We start from the raw sequence: 25751 nt of genomic DNA, 5'->3' as shown, positions 1-25751 counted from the left end.
CCAAGGCTGTCCCTGTCAAGCAGAAACTCCGCTGGATGAGGCCAGATTGGGTTCAGAAGATCAAAGAGGAGGTTACCAAGCAGATTGACGCAAGATTCATAAGGGTCGCAGAATACCCCACATGGGTTGCCAACATCGTGCCTGTCCCTAAGAAGGATGGAAAAATCCGAGTCTGCGTCGACTTCAGGGACTTAAACAAGGCAAGCCCCAAAGATAGTTTTCCCTTGCCACACATTGACGTGCTCGTGGACAATACGGCGGGGCATGCCTTGCTCTCTTTCGTCGACGAATTCTCCGGATACAACCAGATCTCTGTGGCGCCCAAGGACCAAGAGAAAACGACGTTTGTCACAAAGTGGGGCACTTATTGCTTTGTAAAGATGCCGTTTGGGCTGAAGAACGCCGGCTGTACTTTTCAAAGGGCCTAAACGACCCTGTTTCATGACTTTATCCACAAGACCGTCGAGATCTACGTCGATGACATGATTGTGAAGGCAAAAGAGGAAAAGGATTATCTTCCTTCGCTCAGGCAGTGTCTAGAAAGGCTTCGCAAGTACAACGTACGGTTGAACCCACAAAAGTGCACGTTCGGAGTCACCGCTGGTAAAATGTTGGGGTTTCTAATCACTGCAAGAGGTATCGAGGTGGATCCTTCCAAAATCACGGCAATTACTAAAATGGAGCCGCCAACGTCTGAGAAGGGTGTGCAAAGTTTTCTAGGGAAGATACAGTTCATCAGCAGGTTCATTGCCAAGCTCACTCTAACCTGCGAGCCGTTATTCCGTTTGCTCAAAAAGGGGGTCCCGTTCAAATGGACAGAGAAGTGCCAGGCCGCCTTCGAGTCTATTCAGAGGTATTTGCAGAACCCGCCTGTATTAATGCCGCCAGCACCAGGCCGGCCATTGATTCTTTATCTGTCCGTCTCCCCAACAGCCATGGGATGTCTTCTGGCACAAGAAGGAAACAATGGGGTTGAAAAAGCTGTTTATTATTTGAGCAAGAAAATGGTGGGGTCCGAGGAGCGCTATACCCCTCTAGAGAAGACATGTTGAGCGCTAGTTTGGGCTACCAAAAAGCTTAGACACTACATGCTAGCCTATTCGGTGAGACTGATTTCTCGGATGGATCCTATCAAGTATTTGTTCGAGAAGCCCGCGCTCACCCATAAGCTAGCACGTTGGTTGCTTCTGCTTGCTGAGTTCGAACTCCAACACGTCACGAGGAAGTCCGTAAAGGGGCGCGCCGTAGCAGAATTCCTGGCCAATCATCCGATCGACGGCCCAAAGGACGTGGATTTCACTTTCCCCGACGAGGAGGTGCTGACAGTGGTCGAGGAAGTATGGACGCTCTATTTTGATGGGGCTGCTAATCAGAAAGGATTTGGGATTGGAGTGTTTCTAATCACGCCCGCCGGCGCTCACATTCCGCTCGCCTTCAAGCTAAATTTCGATGTTACCAATAATCAAGCTGAGTACGAGGCCTGCATCGTCGGGATGGAAGCTGCTATTGCTTTAGGGGTCGAGAAGCTCGAGGTGATTGGAGATTCAAACTTAGTAGTCCCCCAAGCCAATGGAGATTGGAAAGTTTGTGAGAAAAAGCTGAAGCCTTATCACCAAGATCTGGAAGAACTGATTCCTCGCTTCAATAAGGTGACCTTCACCCATGTTCCACGCTTGAAGAATCAGTTCGCCGATGCTTTGGCGACTTTGGCTTCAATGATCAAACTTCCAATAGGCGTTAAACTACGGCCGATTGTGATCGAACAGAGGGACTTGCCCGCTTATGAGTATGTCAACGCCATTGATGATGTCGATGATGGTCTACCCTGCTACCATGACATTTGGAACTTTGTGGAACACGAAGAATTTCCTGCCGAGGCCACGAAGAAGGATCGAATTGCTTTACAAAGGTTGGCTTCTCAGTACATCATCTGTGGGGGGAAGTTGTATCGAAGGTCCCACTGCGGGATGCACAAGCTCTGTGTCAACGGCGTCGAAGCAACAAGAATAATGGAAGAGGTTCACGAGGGAGTCTGCGGGCCTCATATGAGCGGCGTCATGCTTGCTAGGAAGATCCTTAGGCAGGGTTATTATTGGTCTACGATGGAGTCGCAATGCATCAACTACGTACGGCGCTGTTACAAGTGTCAAATCCACGCGAAGCTGCAACATGTCCCCCCGTCTAAATTGTATGGCATGACTTCACCATGGTGTAACGCCCCGAAATTTGGGTACGTTAAATAAAACATTTTATTGAAATAAAAACTGAGTCTGGCTCTTTTATTACAACAAAAACATGAAAAGGAGTACTTTTATTACAAACGGAAGGAAACTAAGGCTCCTAATCTACAGCTCCGCTTGTTCTTCCATCACAGCTAGCTCCTCGGCTCCGAAGGCTTCCAAGGTGTAAAGCTCGCCCTGCTCATCTATGAGATCTGACATATTATACCCGCGTCGCCACCGGTATAATATGCTAGGGTCACCAAAAAGGCAACACCGTGAGCCAAAAAGCTCAATAGAACTATCCAAACCCTCTAACCCTTAACTTATGAACGAAGAACATAATAACAACAATTCCACTTAAATCATGCATATAGTCCATACAAATATTCGATTCTACAATCCTTACTTGACTAACGTTGTGTTCATTACTTGGACTTGTCGTAGACCGTGTTTTTACTTCACTTTCCTTTTTACCCAAAAACTCCTTTTTAACTCACCCAACCTCGGTTCCGCCGCGCCGGTTTCCCGAGTATCCTCACAATGGTTCTGCCGCGCCGGGTTCCCATTGGCACACAACCGCATTGGCTCCGTACCGCGGATAACCAAGCACACACCCAACCTCGGTTCCGCCGCGCCGGGTTCCCGAGTATCCTCACAATGGTTCCGCCGCGCCGGGTTCCCATTGGCATACACACACACAACTCACATAATGCACCCAAAACCGGTCATTATGTAGTTTCAAAATATTTCCTCCCTCGGATACACATTTTTATCTTCGTTAACACACCCTAGGTGCCATGTTTCTATTCTCTTGGTTTTCGTGTCACGTTACATACATAGACTCCGTGGTGTAGGACTTTCTACATAACGAGCATTGATAAAATTAAGATGAATACAACAATATTATCCAACTCTTGACCACATAACATGTTTGAATCACAACAACAACATCATTCATCCCACTCATTTTTAAACAAAGATAACCTTATCTACATAAGCTTTAATGAACAAAGTTACTTTCAAATGAACTTATTTTTGAGTTATGATACAAAACTACTTATACTTAGGGATAGAGATAAGAAGTTACTACCGGGATGGAAGTTAAGGAAATCCTACCTTGCTTCTTGGCGGTAGTAGTTGGCTAAGAAGATTCGGTCGTCGGTTTTGGATTTCAGCGGCGTAACGGCGTCGGTTTGCTTCGAAAGGAAGAGAGTTGATCTTTTCTCTTCCTAGAAACAACTTTCTAACTAACTAAGCTACTTTAAAAGATCTAACGGTGGTTTTGGGAGGTGGTTTGGTGGTTTCTTTCAAGAATACTCAAGAACACAAGAAAAGAAGAACTTTGAAAGCAAGAACTTTTGGAATTTCTAGAGAGAAGTGAGAGCAATGGTTTGAGGTGTGAGTTCAAAGCATGAAATGGCTTCTATTTATAGGCCAAGCTCTCCCTCTCTCACTCCTTGGCCGGCCCCTCTCTCTCTCTCTCTATGTCACACTTTATTTCACATGTCATGCTTTGATTGAAAGGTTGGAAGCTAAATTGGTAGGCTTGCATGGCTAGTTTAGTCCTTGGATGGGATTCTAGGAAGATATGTTGCTATGGAGGAGACATTGGTACAAGATTCATGGCTTAAACAATTGAGTTTTGTACAATGGAGGTTAATGGGGTTAAGATTTGGCTAGGAAAGGAATCACCAAAGATTTGAAGTACTTTGAAAGACTAATGTCACACATCAAATCCATCTTCTTCTTCCTTCCTCTCTCTCTCCCCCTCTCTCTCTCTCGGCCTCTCTCTCCTCTCCTCTCTCTCGGCTTTCTCTCTCTCCTCTCTCCTCTCTCTCTCTCTCCCATGTACTAGCTATATATGTATATATATGTATGTACTAACATGTAAGGATACATTTAAACAATAGGTACTTTTGGTACTAAGGGCAATTTAGTCTTAAAGGGTCAAGATTTTCCCCAATAAACAAATATAAAGTACGAGTACTTTAATTAATAAAATAATGTACTTTTGTACTCCCGGGAATCTTAACAAAATATTAGTTTAATGGGTTAAGTACTTGGTTGAAAGATGAGCCTATTACCCAATGGTTAATAGAATCCCTAATGGTTATTATCCAATGGATAATAAGGTAAGGGTACTTTAAATATTAAACTATGTTTTGGAAATGACTATATGTCCTTTTGTAAAATCCCATGGTTATATATATATATATATATATATATATATATATGTACTTACCAAATAAAATAAAGAGAATGCTTTTGTCCAATGGGTAAAGATTACCCTAATGGTTGTTATCCAATGGTCCAAGGTTACTTGGGTACTTTTATTAGTAAAGTAATTTGAAAAGTACTTTTCAAAATAATTATAAATGTCAATCATAGTACTTTGCTAAAATCCTTCAAAATCCTTTTAATATAAAGAAATGGGTTTCTTTTATCCAATGGATAATAATTCCCCTAACATCTATCGTCCAATGGATAAAGAATAAAACCAAAATAATAAAAGAAAATAATTAAACAATTACTAGTCTAGGGTTCAAAAGGTTCAAAAGGTTCAAGATGGGCAAAATGGTCCATCTTCGGTTAGGGAAACGTAACTAGGTGACTTTCTAGTTTGGTTACTCCATCGAGCCGGTTAGAAGCTAACTAGGCTTGCTAGGTCGGACTAAGTAGTCGAGAAACGATTCTCGAGGGTCCAAAGTGCGATTAGGGTTTCTAGTCGAGAATTACGATGATAAGGCGATCGATTGCTTAAATACAAACCACAAGAAAATCAAATAAGAACATCAACGAGAAATTAAGAAATTTCAATAACAACGAGATTTTTATTGCACGAAAAATCGGAGTTGTTACACATGGCCTTTCTCTGTTTGGAGCATCGATGTTATCGGGATGATCAGGCCGTCTGCTTCGAATGGCCACAAGTTCATACTGGTGGCAATAGACTACTTCACCAAATGGGTCGAAGCCGAATCTTACAAGACACTGACAACGGTTCAGGTTGCTCAGTTCATTCGAAAGAACATCATCTACCGATACGGAGTCCTTCAGGCGTTTGTATCGGATAACGGAAGTTATTTCAAAGGAAGGGTTCCTGAACTCTTTGAGGAATTCGGTATCGAGATTCATCATTCAACAACCTATCGCCCACAAACAAACGGAGCGGTTGAGGCTGCGAATAAGAATGTCGAGATGATCATCAAGAAAACTGCCGAGTCTGCAAGGGATTGGCTCGAACAGCTGCCTCTCGCCCTTTGGGGGTATCAAACCTCTATCCGTACTTCAACTGGTGCGACTCCTTTCTCCTTGGTCTATGGGATGGAGGCAGTGCTTCCTATCGAGCTTAAGGTCCCGTCACTGAGAATCATGGTTGAAAGTGGTCTCGAGGAATCTGAATGGTTAAGCGGGAGGTTCGTTGAGCTGATGTTGTTTAACGAGAGAAGGCTCCGGGCCTTGTATCACGTTCAAGGGTACCAGCGTCGAATTGCTCGCGCGTTCAACAAAAAGGTGAAATCCCGAGGCTTAGTCGAAGGAGACATGGTCACAAAGGAAATTCGCGCCCCAGTGTTTGATCTGCGCGGGAAGTTCAGGCCAAAGCGATCCGGGCCTTACATTATCAAGCCCATCCTATCCAGAGGTGCTACTAAGCTCATTAACCTCGATGGCAACTAATTTAACACTCTGGTCAACCTGGATCAACTCAAGCATTACTATCCCTGAGAGATGCTCGTTGGGTCGAAAATCACAAGGGTGGGCGACTCCAAGCAAAAGTTAGAGCAGCCTGCTAGGCCGAAAAACCTAAGGAGGCGGTCCTAGGCAAAAATAAATAGGCAGAAGTCGAAAGCTCGCTAGACCAAAAATCTGAAAATGGCAGTTCTAGGCAAAAATTAGAGCGTAAAAAGGTGAGGCAGAAATACACGAGTGAACCTTGGCCTGAACTACGATCTGACCTGATTCCTTGAAAAGGGATACGTAGGCAATCTCACCTTGAGATTCGGTCAAATTCTATCAAAGTCTTGATCCAGGGTTGACATTTTCAGGCTCACGTCACAGTTTGAAAAGGTTGAGCACAAGTTGCAGTCGCATTGAAGAAAATCAGAAAAGGGGAAACCCATCGTCTTTCAACTTTATTGCAAATTACTACTTCTGATACATAAGCTGAGCATAAAAGCCTTAAAACAGTTACAACATGAAAAACAGAGTGAAATGCTTAAGAAGCCTAACGGCTCACACTTTATTCTAAGCATAGCAAAGTGGCCCAGAGTCAGTTAATGTTTTCCCTTGCGTTCACATCCGCTCTCAGCCACTGTCTGTAGCGATTCCTTAGCCCTGTGGCAAATTCTGGCGTCTCGGCCTGAAAGGTTCTAAGGCCCCAGCGCCTCTGGTAACCGTTGAGTGTTTGGGCGTTGAAATTCGAAACACGGAAACCCCCAATGCTGATGCGGTGATTCTCTTGAGAAGCGTCCAGTTGGCGAAGAATGCGGCCAGGGATGTAAAAAGTGAAGCTGGTCAATCCCGCAATCACCATCCTGTCAAATCCATCAGAGTGAATAGCTATATCCAGGAGGTCCAGCCAGGGGCACCTCCAGACAATCTCATCAGGCTGCATCTGCTGCATGAACTCATACCAGCTCTCTACATCCATGTCTGGGTACCACATCTCCCTTTGGTGAATCCTCTTCGGAAAGAGATTCCAACCCGGCACTGGTGGGTGCAACAGATTCAGTTTGTCTGACAACCACAACTGCATGAGCGAAAAGACAAGTAAGGAGTCAGATAAAGCCTGAGCGAAAAGACAAGTAAGGAGCTAGGAAGCAGCTTAAGCCGAGTGTCGAGGTAAAATGAGAACGTGCGAAAAGCCGAAAAAATGTGAGTTGAGTGAGGTTACCTGAAGTAAAAGCGGGCTCCCGCTGAAGACAGCCGACTGACCCGTATATACCAAATCCAAACCCAAGAATGTCTCGGCCAGGACCAAAGGGATCACGTTCCGCCGTGCCCCCATCTGGGCAGCAACGCTCACAAGCGAGGGGTTGACCTGCCCGTGGGCAGGAATGAGCAGGTAGGCAACAAGCAGGCAGACCACTAAGGCAAAGCGACGGCGCGCTTGAGCCTCGTCGCTATCCAAATCACCATCTGGACTGTACATCTCAATCAACCGCATGATGTTGATTTGGCCACCCTCGAGCAAGGTATTGGCCAAACCCCTGGGAATGTTGAGTGAGGTCGCCAGCAAGCCCGCCATGCTGACTTGATAAGGAGGGACGATGATTGTCGCGGACGCAAATGTCCGCAGATACGCCTGGAATTCCTCCACGATCAGGCATATTTCGTCATCGCCAAAGTGAAAGACATGGACGTCAGGGTCCCAAAATCTGAGGGCAGCTCGGAGAAGTGCCGGACGGAGCGACACGTGTCGAAGAAAACGGAACGGGGCAAGACCGTGGTGTTGAAAATTGAGCCAGTCAACACTTAGAAATTGCGCCAACCAGGGCCTAAGCAAAGTGGGGAGGGGGTTATCCATGGAAAATGCTAGAGTACACTGGAAAGAAGGGGAAGCAAATTAGCCGTGAAGGCCTCAATGCATGCACCCCTGCTTTATAGGCCTTGGCCATCCTTCAAAACTACCAATGATTCATCCAAGCATCAAGCTAGCTTCCAAAACACATTGCTGCAAAGGACACTGCCCTCTGGTAAGCTCAGAAATCGTGTGCAAACCGTGTGAGGGTAGAAACAAAATGCCCCCTGAAAAAGAACAGTGGGTCAGTCAAGTGGATCTGACTCTCAAGAATCTGGCGTACGCCAGTTTTTACTGGTGTATGCGTGTCCCCCACTTACTGGCATACGGGACCCAATTCCTGGCGTACGCCAGTAAGGTTCACCAGAAACCAGTTTGCAGCAGCTACTACCTCCGCATGGTCGTTTTCAATTTCGGGGTTGGCTTTGGCCGTTTGTTGATTCCTACAAGTCTCAAATGTCATTTGTGACTATGACAAGGTGTCAGATTCCAAAAGCCACGCCCGATGAAGATTTTTGACCCCCGGTGGCCCGTTTCAAGCTAAAATCAAGGATACGGGAGATCAAATCTCGTTTCAAGGGCTTTTGCCAAGTTTTGTCATACCGTACATGTTACATAAGGCTTATGTGACTGCATGGGGGTGTCGGTTTCAGTCCGGGACCATATCGAGTCATCCCTTGCGTCTTATGTCTGTTTTTGTGGCATTTTTAGTTTCTCTTTGATATTTTCCTTGTACCGGGACAATTGTACCAGTTTTGGTAGTTCGTACAAGTCATTATACATCTATATTACCTTGTCAAAGGGTCAATTTCCTTCCCTCGGGAGAATCTCGGAGTTTGGCCTAATAACGCCCAAATTTCCCGTATCCTCCGCGTGTCTGAGATATATGTCGTATCCTAGAAATTCTCTGTCCCTTTTTCTTCGAGCTAAGTCAATTGTGTACATATGCAAGCATCTTTTGTCGATTCAGGTCTTTTGTCAATGCATGCTAGGTGTTAGTGGATGGTTTGTTCATTTCCTTTACAAATTCTCAACCAAGCAAAAAAAATTGATAAACAGAAAATGCAGAAATTATATACATTCAAAAGAGGCAAAAGGCAGAAATGTATCAAAGCGGCACAACGGCCCAAGCAGAACTAAGAGTATCAGGGCACACTCGCCCAAAAGTCAAAGGGCACGCAGGCCCTGTCCAAGAAGTCAAGTATCTACTCAAAGTGTCAAGTAACAGCAAAATGAACTAAGGCTCGGTGATAGCCCTCAGTCGTCAAAAAGGTCCTCGTCGTCGTCGTCCTCCTCGCTCTCCTCCAACTCTCGCGGGTCTATCCGGAACCTAGGGTCGTCCGCGGAGTCAGAGCCGCTGCTGAGAGACGTCTGCTTTTCTTCTTCCTCTTCCTCTTCCTCTTCCTCTTCTCTCCTCCTCTTCTGAGTTGGTCCCTCGGCAGGCCTCATCTCTGCAGGCCTCTTCCTCAGTTCTCTGCTGAATTGGAGTTCTCTGCTAGCTGGAGTGATCTGCACTCCCCTCGGTACGCTCGCCACTGGCCGAGAAGAGCTCGGTGCCATCTTCTTTTGTGGAGGAGGCCGTACGCTTTTCTTCCTAGGAGCCGCCCTAGCGCGTCCCTGCATGACCATTTAAATCATTTAGCATACGTTGTGCATATTGTATATATTGAAATGCTAAGTGCAGGAAATTTTGAAATCAAAAGAAGAATGGAAGTTATACCTGAGGCTGCACAACAGGAGCTGGAGCTGGAGCTGGAGCTGGCGGTGGGTAGTGTAACTGCAAGGAGGCGCTGCCGGCTATCTTGTGAAACTCCTTCTCCATGGCCTTCATCCAGCGAGCCGCCTCCCGCACCCACTCCATCAAGGCCTGTGATACAATTTTTGGGCAAAATCAGAATGCAAGCCAGATATACATGCCGAAAGTAAAGTAAGGGGAACTACAAGGGATGAAGAGTATCGTATCGGTCCTGTGATCTCCGCTGGCTCTGTCCTAGCAGGCTCAAACCGAACTGTGGCCTCATCTCCTTGCGCGTCCCGCACTGCTAGGGTCCAAGAAAGCCGTGGCAGCCCGGTCCCTGTGGCATAGTCGCTCCTCTCTCTCGGTCGAGCCGCCCTGCTCTCCCGGCTCCTCCTCTCCTCTCCAGCCTCCAACGCCTCGCCCTGCACGGCGATATGCTCCAAAACTCCAAGCGGCCTCGCCAGGCGCTGCCTCCGGTAGACGGCGTAGTCACACTCGGGCCTCAGGAAAGCAGCAAGGCCAGTCGGAACAGTGAAGCGCCGCAACTCAGCCAGAGTGTACCTGTCTGTATGTGAAACGTGAAGTGGAAGTGGCCCAGGAACCTGATACTCCAGAAAGCCCAGTGACTGCCGTGTCACCCGGTCACCCAAGTACCACCGCCACCCAAAGGCTGACTCCAACAGCACCCGGCTCACCGTCACTATCCTGCTCCTCGCCAGGTACTCAGGCTTAGGCTCTGCATTGCTCCATGGGTCCCACTCTACCTGCAAGACAATTGCAAAGATTCAAAGTCATCAGCGACAGCATTAAAGCAATTCTAAGGGCAGAATGATCAAAATTGACGTGTTGCTTACCTGAGTACCAGACAGCTCGTCGAGGTATGACTTGAAGGCTAGGAGGCTCCCTCTCGACTTCTTCTTGCCACTGTACATGGGCCCCCTGATCATAGCACGCAGGAGCATCCTCAGATTCGGACACTTGTTCTCCGGTGGGTACATCTTCAGCACTTCGTAGGCCCACAGCTGCAAATGTTTAGACAGTCTAAGCATCAGAATACAGTTCATATGCAAATCAAGGACACGTGCACTAATAGAGTAGGAAATGAACTACAAGCTTTGGTTCTTACCTCCCACACTCTCCAGTAGCCAGCAGTCACCTTCTTCCCCCGCGAGAACTCCCCCATAAAGCCGTAGGACGTGCCCAGGGCTGCTCCTCCCCAGTCGAAGCGTGAAGCCGAGCGCAGGTCGCAAAGAGCCGGCAGGTAAGACAAGTGCACCGTGGCTCGCTTGTTCGGGTATAGCGTAGCCCCGAACAAGTACAACAAGTAGGCCCTCGCCATCTGCTCTGCCTCTAACTCTAAGTCTGGCTCCCTCCCGTGCAAGTACCGTTTGAACTGGTCGTAGTGGATAGTCTCTGCCTCGCCTACCGGCGCCTACCCTAGGAACCACTCTAAAGCCCCGGTGTCCCTGTGGATCTCTGAGTCGAATGGGATAGGCTCCCCTCTAACCCTCAAGCCGGTGAGAGCCGCAAAGTCAGACGGAGTCACCGTCATCTCTCCGATTGGAAGGTGGAAAGTGTTCGAGAAATCCCACCACTTCTCAGCTAGCGCAGTAAGTAGGGCATGGTCACTCTTCACGGCCGTCAACGTGAGGATGAACGGCCGGAACCCTGCAGCATCTACCAAAGCCCTAACCTGCTCTGGCAGCCTCCTGTACAACTCAAGCGAACTCGCTCTGCTCCTCTCTGCATACAAAGACAGGCAACAAAAAGAGTTTCGTCAGCAACTGCAATTCAAACAGTCGATCAAATTCTGAATTTCAAGAGTAGCCCTACAGTCGAAACAAGCATTATAAAGGTCGATCAAAGCTACCGGGCACTCGTATTACTCTATCCAGTTCTGCTATCAGTCGAATCAACTCAAAGGCATTTCCCAGTCGAGCACCGAGCCACAGGGCGTTATTTTTATAAAGGCACACTTCTCAGTCGATTTCACAAGTGTTCTGTTTGTCAAGCTGGTCGACTCAAGCTACTGGACAAGTCATTCGGGCGTTCAACATGTCATGGCAATCTACCTAGTCGAGTTCAAGTTCAAAGGCCCATCTCGTTAGTCGAGCCAACTTATGATTGATTTAGGCTTGGCCCTAACAGTTTTTATCGAAATTATGGGTGTACTGCAAGTCGACTCAACTACGTCGAGTGTCCTATCGTTCAAGTCAAGTTTTAAAGTCAAGGCGTACTACCCAAGTTCTACTTTCTCAGTCAAGCTACAGTTCAAGATTGTGGCCTATGTGCGTTACAAGCTATACTACGCTGATTCAAGTCACGTGCAATTACAATAACAGGACATGCATATCAAAGTAAGTTCAGGAGTATACCTGTGCCCAGTCCACAGATAGGTGTCTCTGCGGGTCTCTCAGCACGAGCTCTGTGTCGTAGCTCTCCCGCAGAGGTGCGAGGCTCTCAACCCCGGATGGTATGAACAAGTGTGGCTCGAGCAGAGCATACGTGTCCGCGTCAAACCTAACGCGGGGGGCCAGCCGCAGGGACTCTACCAGCTTCACTGCACGCTCAAAGGACAACACCTCCCCCTGAGCCTCTTCGGCTGCCTCGGCCTCACGTGCAAAAGCCTCCTCCTCGGCCCTGGCTCTCTCAGCCTCCTCTCTCAGGAGCTCCTCCTCTTGATCCCTCTCAACCTGCCGGAGCCGATCCTCTCGCGCTGCCAGCACCGCAGCCACCACCCCCGGATTCTCCCAAAGCAAACGGCCAAGCTCCTCCTCAGTAATGAACTCGGCGAAGTCCCCGCGCGTAATAGGAACGTGCGCCGAGGACCTTACTGCAGGCCTAAACTCAACCTCCTCCATGGGCACCTCCTCGGACACCCCCTCCTCAACCATGGGATCCTTGCCCCTCGCCGGATCCCTAGGTGGTGTCCCCGGTCGACCACCACCGTCACCACTACCACTGCCGCTGCCGCCGGCCCTAACCAAACCTAAGCCGGTGATCACCAAACCCTCTACACCACTCCTTGGGTCCAATCGTCTAACCCGTGGACCCACTGTACCGACAGCAGCTGGTGTACGCCCCTCCTCTTCTGGCGCACGCCGCCCATCACCACTAACCACCTCTAGTGCATGGCCATCGCCACCATCAGACTCGCCTGCAACAATTGCACCAACGGCCGACGAAGCCTCTGCAGTCGATGGATCGTCGATTCGAGCACCCATGATCTCAGCTCCGTTCCCCGGTCGACCACCCTCGTCACCACCACCTCTGTCACTATTGCTGTCGCTAGTGCCGCCTCCGGATTTCGCCATGGATGACCGTGGATGAGTGAGATTATGAGAAGAATAGCAATGTGGGGAGAAGATTGGAGATTTGGGAGAGTTTTTGAAGTGTTTGGGGATCAAAACAGAAGGAATGGCAGTTTCTGTAGTCCTGTAGAAGTTTAAACGACGCGGGGCCGTGCTGGGCCGGGTCTGGGCTGGATCTGGGCCGGTTTGGCAAAGTTTTCTGGCGTGCGCCAGTATATCTATACCGTACGCCACTATTTTTTGGGCCTCAAGCCCAACTCTCTTATAAAGTCCAAATTTATTTCCAAGTCAAAACCCAAGGAGGCCCAGTTCCACATTGATACCTATGGTGGAACCATCCCCAAGCAAAGGCCCAATTTCAAATCAACGATGGTCCATCCGTCCAATTTCAAATCAACGACGGTCCGCCCGCCCAATTTCAAATCAACGACGGTCCACCCAATTTCAAATCAACGACGGTCCATCCGTCCAATTTCAAATCAACGACGATCTATCCGTCCGTCCAATTTTAAATCAACGATGATCTATCCGTCCAATTTCAAATCAACGACGGTCCATCCGTCCAATTTCAAATCAACGAAGATCTATCCGTCCAATTTCAAATCAACGACGGTCCACCCGTCCAATTTCAAATCAACAATGGTCCACCCGTCCAATTTCAAATCAACGACGATCTATCCGTCCAATTTCAAATCAACAACGGTCCACCTGTCCAATTTCAAATCAACGATGATCTATCCGTCCGATCCCAAATCAACGACGATCCACCCGTCCAACTGCCTTCTGTCCCCAACCGGAGTCGATTCATTTGCAACGGACTATTTCCCAGGAGAGTTCCTTTTCTGCAGCAGCCCGTTCGTCCAAATATCAATCAATCAGGTTCTTTAAAGATTCCTGTCTTGTGCATTCTGGGTAGCCTCGAAGAGGGTGTCTAGAAAAACCTTTGACGTTACTTGTCTCCAGTCAATGGTACCCCAAGTGCCGTCAAAGGGGGGCTACTGTAGACACCCTATTCTGGACTGTCCGGTTTACGCTACTTTTCGGTCTTTTTATTTCCCCAATGATGATTACGGTCCAGAACAGTCTGAGGATGATGGTGTGTTTTGAGCTTTGAGCGTTCTAAACCCCATTCAAACCCGTTTCAAACCCTTCAAACCAGAGCCAAACAGCCCCTGCGAAACCCGAACTGGCTTACGCCAGTACCATGGTGACGTACGCCAGTGAACGGCCACGTGTCGGTCATTGACCGTTGACTCAGTTATCACCGGTGCACGCCAGTCAATACATGGTGCACGCCAGTCAAACCCAGTCAAATCAACTTTATTCAGCCACATGGACGAGACTTTTTGGCCACCCTGACGTCGGCTACAGTCTCCCTGATCATTACATTCGGCAGGGACGTTCCCCCCTCTCTCCTACACCCTCCATCAAGCCAAGTCCCATGCATTTAATGCATGGGAGGCTCCATACTAAACCCAACCAGCCAAACAAGGCCTTCACCCAACTGATCTCAGTCCCTCTCTCCTCTATAAATACCCCCCTTGCATTCATTTGCAAGGGGTTAGCAACATTAAGAACCAAGAAAAAAAAAGGTCTTTCTTCTCTCCTCTCTTGTTTCCTACTCTTTTCTCCTCCATTGAAAGAGAAAGGAGAGAGGCCCACTCCCAGATACCCTATTGTCAACCAGTTACCCTCCAACCTCCATCTTCAACCTCAAAGCTCCAAAATCACCTCCAAGCCTCAACACAAAAAGGTATACCACCTTTGTGTGGCTTTCTGTTTTCGATTTTTGAGAGGAACCAGTAAGGTCCAGGCTAGTAGTCAATACTAGTCCTGGCCCTGAACTGGTAAAATAAGACAGTCGTGTGAGATGAGACATGGCGCACGCCAGTACGATCATGCCGTACGCCAGTCATGGTAGTACGTGCACTACTGGCGTGGGGATCATCGATCGTCTTCGTTGCTTATTTATGATTTTGTCAATCACCTTAGCATGCTAATAACAAGTTCACTGCTCTCTGTATATTTTAGAACTGCTTAGCTGTAGTGGTTAATACCTGTTCCTCATCTGTTTAAAAGGCCTCTGGGATCCTTCTGGTCATGTTCCAGAGCCCAGTTGATGCAAAGACAACCACTGGATTAGAGTACAACTGGCGCACGACCGTCTAAGACTGGCGTACGGCAGTTTATTTAGGATCCAGTGGCTGGCCCTTGTACTTAGCATGATTTTGGCCTCTTTTATGTTCCCACACTGTTTTTGGAGTATTCTGTTGTCTTTCGTGGCTTAAAGCCACCTAGCTTGTCTGTATATATTTATGTTCTGCTCCATTGAACTGCGTGGTTTGTCCTGGGTGTGCGCTGGTCCATTCCAGAGCCCAAGGGATTGCAAACAAGGGCTGTGAGTTCATAATAAGTGGAGTACGCCAGTTTCGAGGTGGCGTGCGCAGGTTGTGTCCGTATGCAGTGGCCAAGCCAATGCATACTGGTACGGTGCCTGCTCACACCCCCCCCCCTCGAAACAACGTATTCCACCCTATTCGGACTGCTCATGGTGCTTGTTCTCAATCTATGTTTATTATTGCAAGCAAAATCATCCATAAACATTTTTGTCACATAAACCGCAATGTGTTACAGTTTTAATCCCCCTTAACTGCTCCCCGCCCTAACTGGCTAAAAATGGTCAAATGAGAGAAAAATGCAAAGGTTTTACAAAAAAGAAAAAAATTGCCTGAGAAGAGACCGATCTCCGGATTGGGCGAGATGGGTGCCATAAAACCCTTCCCCTCTCGTAACCTGGCTCCCAGAACTCAGATATCGAAGGTGACGACGGATCAATCTACAAGCCTTTTTCAAAATCAAACAAACGTGGCAAACGTTTTTCGAGTTCGGTTCCTTGGGTGTTTCACCGCTAAAACCCAAGTGGCGACTCTGGATCGAAACGTTTCGCCGTGCTTTTCCAAAAGAGGGCTGCACCCGAAGTTTTTAGAAGGCAAAGACGGGAATTTTTGGGGCATGTGCCCACAGATAGAAACCCAAATTACTTGAAGAAGTAACTGAGTGAAGGTGAGAAAAGTGAGATAATTGATTCGCTAGGAAGACTTTGGTTTTTTAAGCACTGGGCTTGATTTGTGTGTGAACCCTTTTTTCTTTTTGAGTTCTTCTATTTAAAACCTGGACCTTGGGTTTGACAGTCGCGTGACACATTGGGATCCTCGCGCGATGGTTCATTTGCCAAGTGGTGGTCAAAGTCAAAGCTTTGACTATTGACCCTCGCGGGGTTGGCTGGACCCTCGCGCGATGGTCTCACTATCTCGCGCGATGGTCAACACCTGTCATTTTCACCCGGATTGCGTGGTGGTCAGGGGGCTACAGGCCTATGTGACCCCGTTTTCGTCGACTGAACAGCGTTTTGGGGGGCTTCCCTTGCACCACCTCACCCCCCATTCTCCCATCACCTTTGCCACCCCACTTCTCCACCAAGCAATTATGACCAGCCTTGTTGGCTGGTTACATGGCCTTGGCTAGCCACCAACCAACCCATTCTTCTATAAACCCCCCCCCCCCCCCCCCCCCATGCTTCATTTCAAAGGGTTACCATTTTCTCTCCAAGAAAGAAGAAGCAAAGCTCAAGCACAAACATCTCATACCACATTCTCTCCCACATAATCACCTCCCAAGCCTCACCACCTCACTCAAGCCATCTCCAAGACACTCAAGCAAAGGTATAATACCTTTCTGCTCACTGTTCGAACCCCTGAGGGGGGCTGGCAGGGCCAAGGCTGGTAATCAATACCAGTTCTGGCCCTAAAGCTAGCAAGGTTTCAAGAGCCGTTACCAGGAACACCCTCGCGCGATGGTCCCATATACTCGCGCGACAGTTCTGTCTGCGTGAGATTGGACCACGTGGGGAAGGGATGCTGGTCTTTAAGTTTATTGTTGTGTTCATAGTCATTTTCAAGTCTTTTAAAAAGTATTAGTTCACTGTTTTGCATGTTAAAAGTCATAGTTTAGCTTAGTTTACAACTCCTCTTGGTTTGGAATGCTCTTGGGATGCTCTTGAACATGTCTCAGAGCCCTAAGCGTGCAAAGCAATTCTTGGAAGTCCAGTCTGAACAATCGCACGCCTGTATCACTCTATCGCGCGATGGTTCTGTGTTTTCCAGGGACTGCCCTTGCATGAGCAGCTTGGCCTTGGCCTCTGTTTAGATACCCCCACTGTTTAGGGGTCGTGGTTTCAATATTTCCATCTGGCTGTTGTAATATTGTTTACTTTCAAGTACTTATAAACTGCTTGGTTTGCACCTGGGTGAGCACTGGTCCTTCCAGAGCCCAGAAGGGGGTGAAATTCAAACCATTGGTGAAGCATCAATACTCGCGCGAGTGTATGGTAGTGTCGCGCGATGGTTTGCTTGCATGTAGATGGATTCACACAAGCAAGCTGGCCGTTTGTTCGTGCCAAAATCATACACAGCACTGTCTTGATGTATGGTTGATGTTTTGAACTTTATTCCATTTATTACTTGTCATCTCACCAATCCATGCCATATCCATCACATCCTGCAAATTGTTACAGTTTTAATCCCCGATTAACTATTCCCCCCCCCCCCCCCCTAAATTGGCTTAAAATTGATTAATCAAACAGAATCGCAAACAAATATTTTCGCAAATGCCTAAGTAGAGACCGATCTCCGGATTGGGTGAGAGGGGTGCCATAAAACCCTTTCCCTCTCGTAACGTGGCTCCCGAACCCAGATATGGTTATGACGGACTGATTCCTTAACTTTTTCAAATCAAACAGCGCGGCAAGTGCTTCGAAATACGGTTCCTTGGGTGTCGGACCTTCAAACCCGAGTGGCGACTTTGTATTTTGCGAGCGCTTGCTTCCCCGCTTGCGCTCCCTCGACCCGGGCCCCTCGCGTCTCGGAATCTGGAAATTCCGAAGGGCACGCTGCCCACACATAGTGGCAGAAGAAGAAAATACACTACAAGAAAAATTCAATTGGGTGACGAATGAAAATCGTCACAAATTGCATGTTTTTCGTCACAAATAATATAAGTGACGAAAAAAAATTTGTCGACTAAAGGTTGTCGAGGATTCCTACCTGGTGACGAAATCTATTTTTCGTCACCTATAGTGCCTTTTGATGACGAAATATTTCGTCACCAAAAAGTGAATAATTGGTGACGAAATTTTTTTCCTCACTTATTGTGCTTTTTGACGACGAAAAAATTCGTCACCGATGGGTCACATTGGTGACGAATTTTTTTGTCACTAATATAAGAAATCGGTGACGAAATTTTTCGTTGCGAAATATGTTTTCATATGGGAAAAGAAATCCATCTTTCTTGCTCCTGCTGGGTTTCGAACCCGAGTCCCTTGAGTTTTTCGCGCAAGCTCCAACCAACTGCACTACACACACTTTTCAGTAAATATTTGAAATATCTAATATATAACACATATGTTTAACATGAAAATATATTTTGAATGTAATTTTGGACCTTTAAACATTAAAATTAACAATTTTGATAAACATGAAAGTTGTAGGCAATTGAGTTATTGTTCAAACCCAATTTGAATTATCTCAATCGGAGATTTTAGTAAAGAGTTATGTCCGAAATACATTTAGTGACAAAGCGCAATTCATAAATTTCGTCACGAAAGGTACCCATTTGACAACGAAATATATTTTTTGTCGCTGAAAGCGTTAAAATGGTGACAAAATTATTTTTCATCACCAAAGTTAAGCATTTGGTGACGAAAAAAATATTTCGTTACATTTGGCGACGAAATATATTTTTTGTCACCAAATGATTATCTTTGGCGACAAAAAATAATTTTGTCACCTTTTTTAAGCTTTCGGCGACGAAAAATGTATTTTATCGCCAAATGGGTACCTTTAGTGACGAAAATATTTTTTTCGTCGCTAAACAGGCATAATTGGTGACGAAATTATTTCGTCACGAAAGTTATCAAAATAGTGACGAATTTATTTTTTCGTCGCCAAATATACTCATTTAGTGACAAAATTAAATTTCGTCGCCACTTTTTCGTCACTAATTTTCATTTTTCTTGTAGTGATAAATAGGCGGCTTTCTTTTTGTGAGAGCAATTTTCCAAAGGGGTTTTATGTTAAATTTTGGAGGGCTTGTGGACTAAAGGCCATTGGTTATCAAGATCATTGGATGCGGTGTACGTGCAACTCGACAGATGATATTTAGAACGTTGTGAGAATTTACTTCGTCTAGATAAGTATATCTGTAACTACACAATAATTATAGTGATTTGATTCCTTCACTTGATTTTTACTCATTCTGGGGTTCTCCACGTATATCTTTGCGTTGTTACATTGATTGCTTGCAAAGTTTTTGCTGATAGTTTTACTTAGCGATTCGTTTTCATACTGTTAGGGGTTTTACGGATTGTTAGAAAACCCTAGTTTTTTCAATGTTAACGCGATGTCTGAACTTAATTTACATACCTTAATCAATTGAGCTCCTCCTATTTAATTCCATCAAATTGTAGACATAAAGCAGTGATGTGTCAGGTTTCTTGTTTTGAGGGCCATGGAAAAGAGAAATACTAGGCTTAGAACAAAATCCTATATCAATTTTGCTTATAAACAATCAATGATGGTCATCAAGTCTTATAGCCTATATAAAAATATTCTAGGGTTATGTTTTAGATACAATCAATAATACATTAAATTTTTTTTTTTAACAACACCATCCACTAGAACACAACTGCTATCCACCACCAACATCTTCTAGCTCCACCCTCTCCCATTCATCCTTTGCCATGATGATCAACCACAATAAAATGAAATGAAGCCATGAAGTCACCACAATAAATTGAAAAATAAAAAGAAGTTAATCTATGGCTCTATCACTTCTCACCTTCCCAACCTCACCACCATTCTTCATATCAATTTGTTTCATTGGCAATCTAGAGACCTTTTAGAGTGGAGTACTGAAGTAACTCAGCACCAGGAACTTCTAGCATTGAAATCTTACTGCGCCACGCCTTCCATCTAATACTCCCTCTATTCTAATTTATTGCTTTCTTTTGGAGATTCCAACTTATAAAGATGTTGTGCGGCGGGTCCTGAACGACCCAACCACAACTCGACAATCATTGATCGCCGTGATATTGAGAAAACAACAAATCAAACATATCCGAGAAACATGGTGTGATTTACTCTATCATATTGTATCTTAATCAGGGTGTAATTTGGCAACTTGGAGCTCTTTTGTTTTTTTTTGTTTGAACCGCGAAGAAGAATTTTATTAAAAAAGAGAGGGAATAGTACCAAAAGGAATACCAAGAGCAAACCAAACAACTTGGAGCTAATAGTGATTTATCTGTTTGGTTGGACCATTGGGTAGGACCTTACAGATTGCATGACTATATTTTGCACCCAACGTTGTAGATCTTAAAGTTAGAGACTCTTGTTTGACTCTTGTAGTTTTGTCTTGGCGTATGGATCTGCTAAAAGACTATCTCCCGTCCCAAATTCTTGAGTCAATTCAATCAATTCCTATCCCCTTGCCCCCTTCCATTGACACACCTGTTCGGGAACCAAATAGTCAGGGAGATTTTACCTTCAAGTCAGCATATAATTGGCTCCTTATCCAGACTCTCATCCCCCAATTGCATGCCTAGCCTTCCTTGGCGGCTGCTATGGCGGCTGAAATTACCCTCAAAATTAAAACTCTTTATATGGTTTGTTTGTCACAATGCTTTGCCAACCAATGAAATCTTAATCGTCACATCCTCAACACGGCACAATGTATATTGTGTGGACACTCCACTGAATCATGGTCGCATATTGTATGGGAATGTTTGGCGTGGAGTTCTCTATATAAATTTGGCCCTTTCGCAACCAAGCAAACATCTGTTGGTCTCTTTGTAAGATGTACAACACATGTTGGACGAGTCGACTAAAGAACCGTGATTATAAGAAGTAAAAGGTCACGCCTCTATAGAAACATCGTGCTTATTTACCCGTAAAAGACTAGAGTTGCTTTAAAAACCGAGGTGGATTTTGTTTTTCGGGAAAACGATTTCTGTACCCTGATTATTAATTTTTCCCAATTGACCGCATTATTTTTACACCTAGAGCATTGAAAGAAATTTCTCTGGATCACACCATGATACATTCGAATAACAGCTATGCAAAAAGGAAAAGGTTTATTAATTAACTCATCAATCTTTCAAAGTATGGTACATTTACAATATATATCAACTAGTACAATAACCCGCGTCTAAAACAAAACTAAAAAGCTATAAGAACATAACTAAAAAAAAAAAATTTATAACAACTCAAGCAACTTCTTCTTCAACCCAGAAAGTTTGCATCGCCTGGCATGTCACAAGTGTACGTACGTACTGCATTCGATAAAAATAGGGAACTCATTAGAATATGCGAATACAAAAAAAAAAAACAAAACAAAGAAAGAACGCTATGTCTTGAATCTAAAGGTGGAATACATGTAAAAGGCTCAATATATCTCACCTCCTTCATCCTTCTACGTACATGCTTAGTTAATAAAGGTCTCCACCTCTTACGCTGCCAATTCAAAGGGAACAAAGAGTATTTAAATTGGGAGTAAAAGGCCCTTCGATCCTAGACCAAGATTATGATTCTAAGAGGAAACAAAATCAATTTGCAAGCCGTAAGGAGATGGTGATATATAGAGACCGAAATTGCCGAGCAAAAAAAAGATAGAGACTGAAATTAAACGATTTACCGATGACCAGGTGGAGATCAGCCTATGGTTGTGCCCGATTGGAGGTCGAAGGGTCGTGGTCAGAATTGCGCCATGAGCGACATCAGTTTTCCTGAAAGTTGAGAGAGAGAGGGGTGTAAGATCTATGGTATGGAGGCCAAGAAGAAAGAGGGCAACCATATTTACCTAAAAAAGAGGCGACTGACTGTTTTGGGGGGAAAGTAAAACCCAAATAATTTCAAATTTTTATGGATTCAAATTTGGTTTCTTGTTGGGGCCCATGAAGTATTTATCACGCTTGTAAATGAAAGCGTATAAAAATAAGCAAATACATTTAATCACCCTTTTAAAAAATGTAGTTATATCAAACAAGAAAGATTTTATCACGGTTGCAACGAAGTGTGGTTCAAATAGACCCATTTTATCACGCTTATAAGAAAGTGTGTTTTAAAATAGACACATTTCTATAATGGTTGTAACGAACCGTGATTACAATAGACACATTTTATCACGCTTATAGAAAAATGTGGTTAAATAGACACATTTTTATTATGCTTGTAGCAAAATGTGGTTAAATTAAAAAGTTATAATCACGGTTCTATTAAAACTGTGATAATAAATATTAATTATCACGGTTTTATTAGCAAAGTGACATTAAAAATTCACCTCGCATCTCTTTATCACGTTTTCATCAAAACTGTGATCTTTCTAATGTTTTTACAGTGATCTTTATCTCTCATTCTAGTAGTGCAACTTCCTCCAAGCGGAGGCGTTGCAGAGGTACATAGGAATCATGGACGGGATCGCTCAGCGACACTTTGCCACTGATTGGGAGAACAAAGACCAAGTGTTGGTATTCCCTCTAACAAAGCACTACACGTTCTGGATCGCCTGTCGATTGTTTGTCAGCGTTGAACATCCTAGCCATGTGGCGAAGTTTGAAGACCCCTTTGGTGGTTTGGAGGCGGGGATATTATCTGTACCCATAGACTTGCCCGGAACCCCGTTTAATCGGGCAATCAAGGCCTCTAATTTCATTAGGACCGAATTGGTAGCGATTATCAAGCAGAGGAAGTTGGATTTGGCTGAGGGAAAAGCGTCGCCCCCGCAAGACATTTTGTCACACATGCTTTCGAGTTTCGACAAGCAACGAAAATGGAAAGTTCATGCACGAGGCCGACATTGCTGATAAGATCTTGGGGCTGTTGATCGGTGGCCATGACACCGCTAGCTCCTCTTGTGCTTCCATTGTTAAGTTTCTTGCTGAGTTGCCTGAGGTCTACGAAGGAATCTACAGAGGTAATTCTCATTCCTGTCTTCTCTCAAAGCTCTCTATTTGAATTTGTGCTTGTCTACGGTCTACCTATGTTTTCACCGCGGTTTTATAACGCAGTTATCATGAGACGTATAAATATGGGTGATACAGCTATACATCGGATACGTGTAAGTAAATCACGATATTAGATGTTTGAAATCCCGCAACATAATGACCAATAAGAGATGTAACGACTTTTATTTAAAAGCTGATTTTCACAGCTTATTATACTTGCATGGTGGGTTTTCTGTACGAAATTGAGAATAGGATTTTTTTTTTTTCCTGTATCACATGAATTTTCTCATTTACAAGACCTGGAGACTATGAAAAAAAATTATTAACATAGAGCAGTATTTTGTTTGAGGTACATTTTTTACTTTGTGAGAACAGAGCAAATGGAAATTGCAAAATCAAAAGCAGCAGGAGATTTGTTGAATTGGGATGATATTCAGAAGATGAAGTATTCATGGAACGTGGCATGTGAAGTGATGAGGCTTGCACCACCAGTCCAAGGTTCTTTCAGAGATGCCATCAATGATTTCATGTACAATGGTTTCTCAATTCCAAAGGGTTGGAAGGTAATTATTATAAGCATATTAATGCATAAAATTGAATCGTTGAAGACGAATAAGGGACCCAGGACACAAGGGCATCATAACAAGGAGCAAACGAACAGACATGAACAAATACCGATAATCCTATGCCGCCTAAGGCCCAAAGGAAGTCGGCAAGAGACAACTGAAACCAAAACACGAACGAATCCCGATAATCATATGCCGCCTAAGGGCCAAAGGAAGTCGGCAAGAGACCAACAAAACCAAAATACTGGTCATACAGCAAAAACTCCAACGAGGAGAACCTAAAAAATTGCCAAATCCTAACACTAGAACCCCAAAAACTATGTTTATAATGAAATCTACTCTCCCCGTCTCCATTCTTTTGTCCCAATTAGCACTTTTAGCTGTCTCAAATTTTTTGTCCCACTTTAGAACTGAATTGGCTAAAAGTAAGAGAATTTTCCATTTTACCCTTCCTAAATGTTGTCCCTCATTCTTTTGTCCCAATTAGCACTTTTGCCTAAATGTTTCAAGGGTAAAATTAGAAAATCATGTGATCATACATGGAATTATTATGTTTCCTTAATAAGTTAGAATTCCGAAAAGGAACCAAAGAAGGGGGACAGAGGGAGTATTAAAAGAGTTGATGAAAATTGATCCATCAACAAGTGGTACCCACCCAACAATGATGAAAATTGAAATTGTCTTCTTAAAAAATAAATATTTATTTTTAAATCCGGAACGGAGGCATATACCCAGGTTGGTTGTGTATGAGAGCTAGACAGTTGATATGAACTTTTGATGTGAAGATTCTAGCTAGGCCTGGATGTTGACTTAGGCTTCGTTGTGCAAAGGTTTTTATTTTTAAATTATTTATTTTTTATTTTATGAGACAAGTCATTATATTAAAAATTAAGTAATTATTTCTCTTAACGAAACGGGGCCTTAATTATTCACTCAATTAACATGTCATCTACTTCAAAAGCTGAAAATTATTTTGTTATTAATATCTAAATATATTTCCTATTCTATATATTGATATGCAGATATATTGGAGTGTGCATTCAACGCACAGGAACGTTGAATTCTTTCCAGAGCCGCTGAAATTCGATCCCTCGAGATTTGAGGAGTCTGGACCGGCTCCGTACACATTTGTGCCCTTTGGCAGAGGGCCAAGGATGTGCCCCGGAAAGGAATACGCCCGATTGGAAATACTTGTGTTCATGCACCACTTGGTGAGAAGGTTCAAGGGGGAAAAGGTGATTCCTAACGAGAAGACGATTGTCGATCCCATGTCTTTTCCTGGAAAAGGTCTTCCAATCCGCCTCTACCCTCACAAGGCTTAGACAGAATAACTCAGATATATTTGAAGGCTAAAACTACTCCTTTAATTCTACCACTTTTGGAGTATTTCAGTTTCAATTAAAGTGCTTTATTCCATGATGAAGGAAAGAAGCTAAACATAGTTAGAATAAATTGATAGAGAATATATTATATCTTTGTCAAGTATTGTAAGGGAAGCTGTTTTGCTTGTGAGTCATCTGGCAGCATGTGGAAATGTATTTTATTTTGTAAAATTCAAATGAAGTGAATGAAATTAAGCAAATGATTGTCGATCTTTGGGAAATTTACTTTCACTCTTTTTCATGACGCATTTAATTAATTGCTATCTTTTCTTAATACTCATTTTGGATCAAGTCCTTGTGCTACTAAAGAGACCGACGTTGCACATACCGGCACGTGGGGCCCACCTCGGATGTCACACGAATAATCCGCATGTAATCTGAATGAAAAATTGGAAGATTGGATTGAGCACGAACACATATCCAATCAAGCTGATTTTTCATGGGCCCTCTCTTCTTTTTCTTTTTATTTTTTTAAATTATTGAACGGCTCAGACTATCTGTGCGGAATCCGAATTGCCCCGCGTGCCGGTACGTGCACACACCATCGATGTCAATAGCAGTTCTGGTTTTGAAGTGCCTTTCAAAAGAACAGTTTTAAACAGTACAGGGGCTATTATTTCGAGAACTGTCAACACCATGCACTTGTTTTAATCCACGAATGAAACGAGGCCTATGGAAATTGGCGGAAGAACAAATACTATAACTACCCCATGAACTTTGCTGCAGTTTTTTTTATATCCCTTCCTCCGCTAACTGCTCCAGTTTTCTATTCTTTGTTTGTCCCCATTTTAATTTGGAGGAGAGGGTGGTCAGTTGGATGAATATATAGTTGATCACTCTTTTGAGTTTTCAAATCTGTTATCTGCTAGAAACCAAGCTTGTCATATTGGTTGTCTCATTTCTCTCCTCAGTGGTGACTTGAGTTCGCGTCTCACGGGAACCAAGTTTGGATTT

General features: G+C 44.5%; 1 long non-coding RNA gene and 1 pseudogene across 1 annotated transcript; one reads left to right on the top strand and one right to left on the bottom strand.

Annotated features, from left to right (window-relative positions):
* Window positions 1-20963: 20963 nt before the first annotated feature.
* LOC131336322 (uncharacterized) lies at window positions 20964-22263 on the bottom strand. Its single transcript, XR_009202778.1, has 2 exons — window positions 21306-22263; window positions 20964-21178 (listed from the first exon to the last, which is right to left on the bottom strand). It is a non-coding gene; the product is annotated as an uncharacterized LOC131336322 (long non-coding RNA).
* Window positions 22264-22270: 7 nt separating this feature from the next.
* On the top strand, window positions 22271-24737 carry LOC131328541 (beta-amyrin 28-monooxygenase-like; annotated as a pseudogene).
* Window positions 24738-25751: the final 1014 nt, after the last annotated feature.

The sequence above is a fragment of the Rhododendron vialii genome, chromosome 1a (genome assembly GCF_030253575.1).
Source record: "Rhododendron vialii isolate Sample 1 chromosome 1a, ASM3025357v1".
Lineage (NCBI taxonomy): Eukaryota > Viridiplantae > Streptophyta > Magnoliopsida > Ericales > Ericaceae > Rhododendron > Rhododendron vialii.
This window is presented reverse-complemented; position numbering and strand designations above follow the sequence as displayed.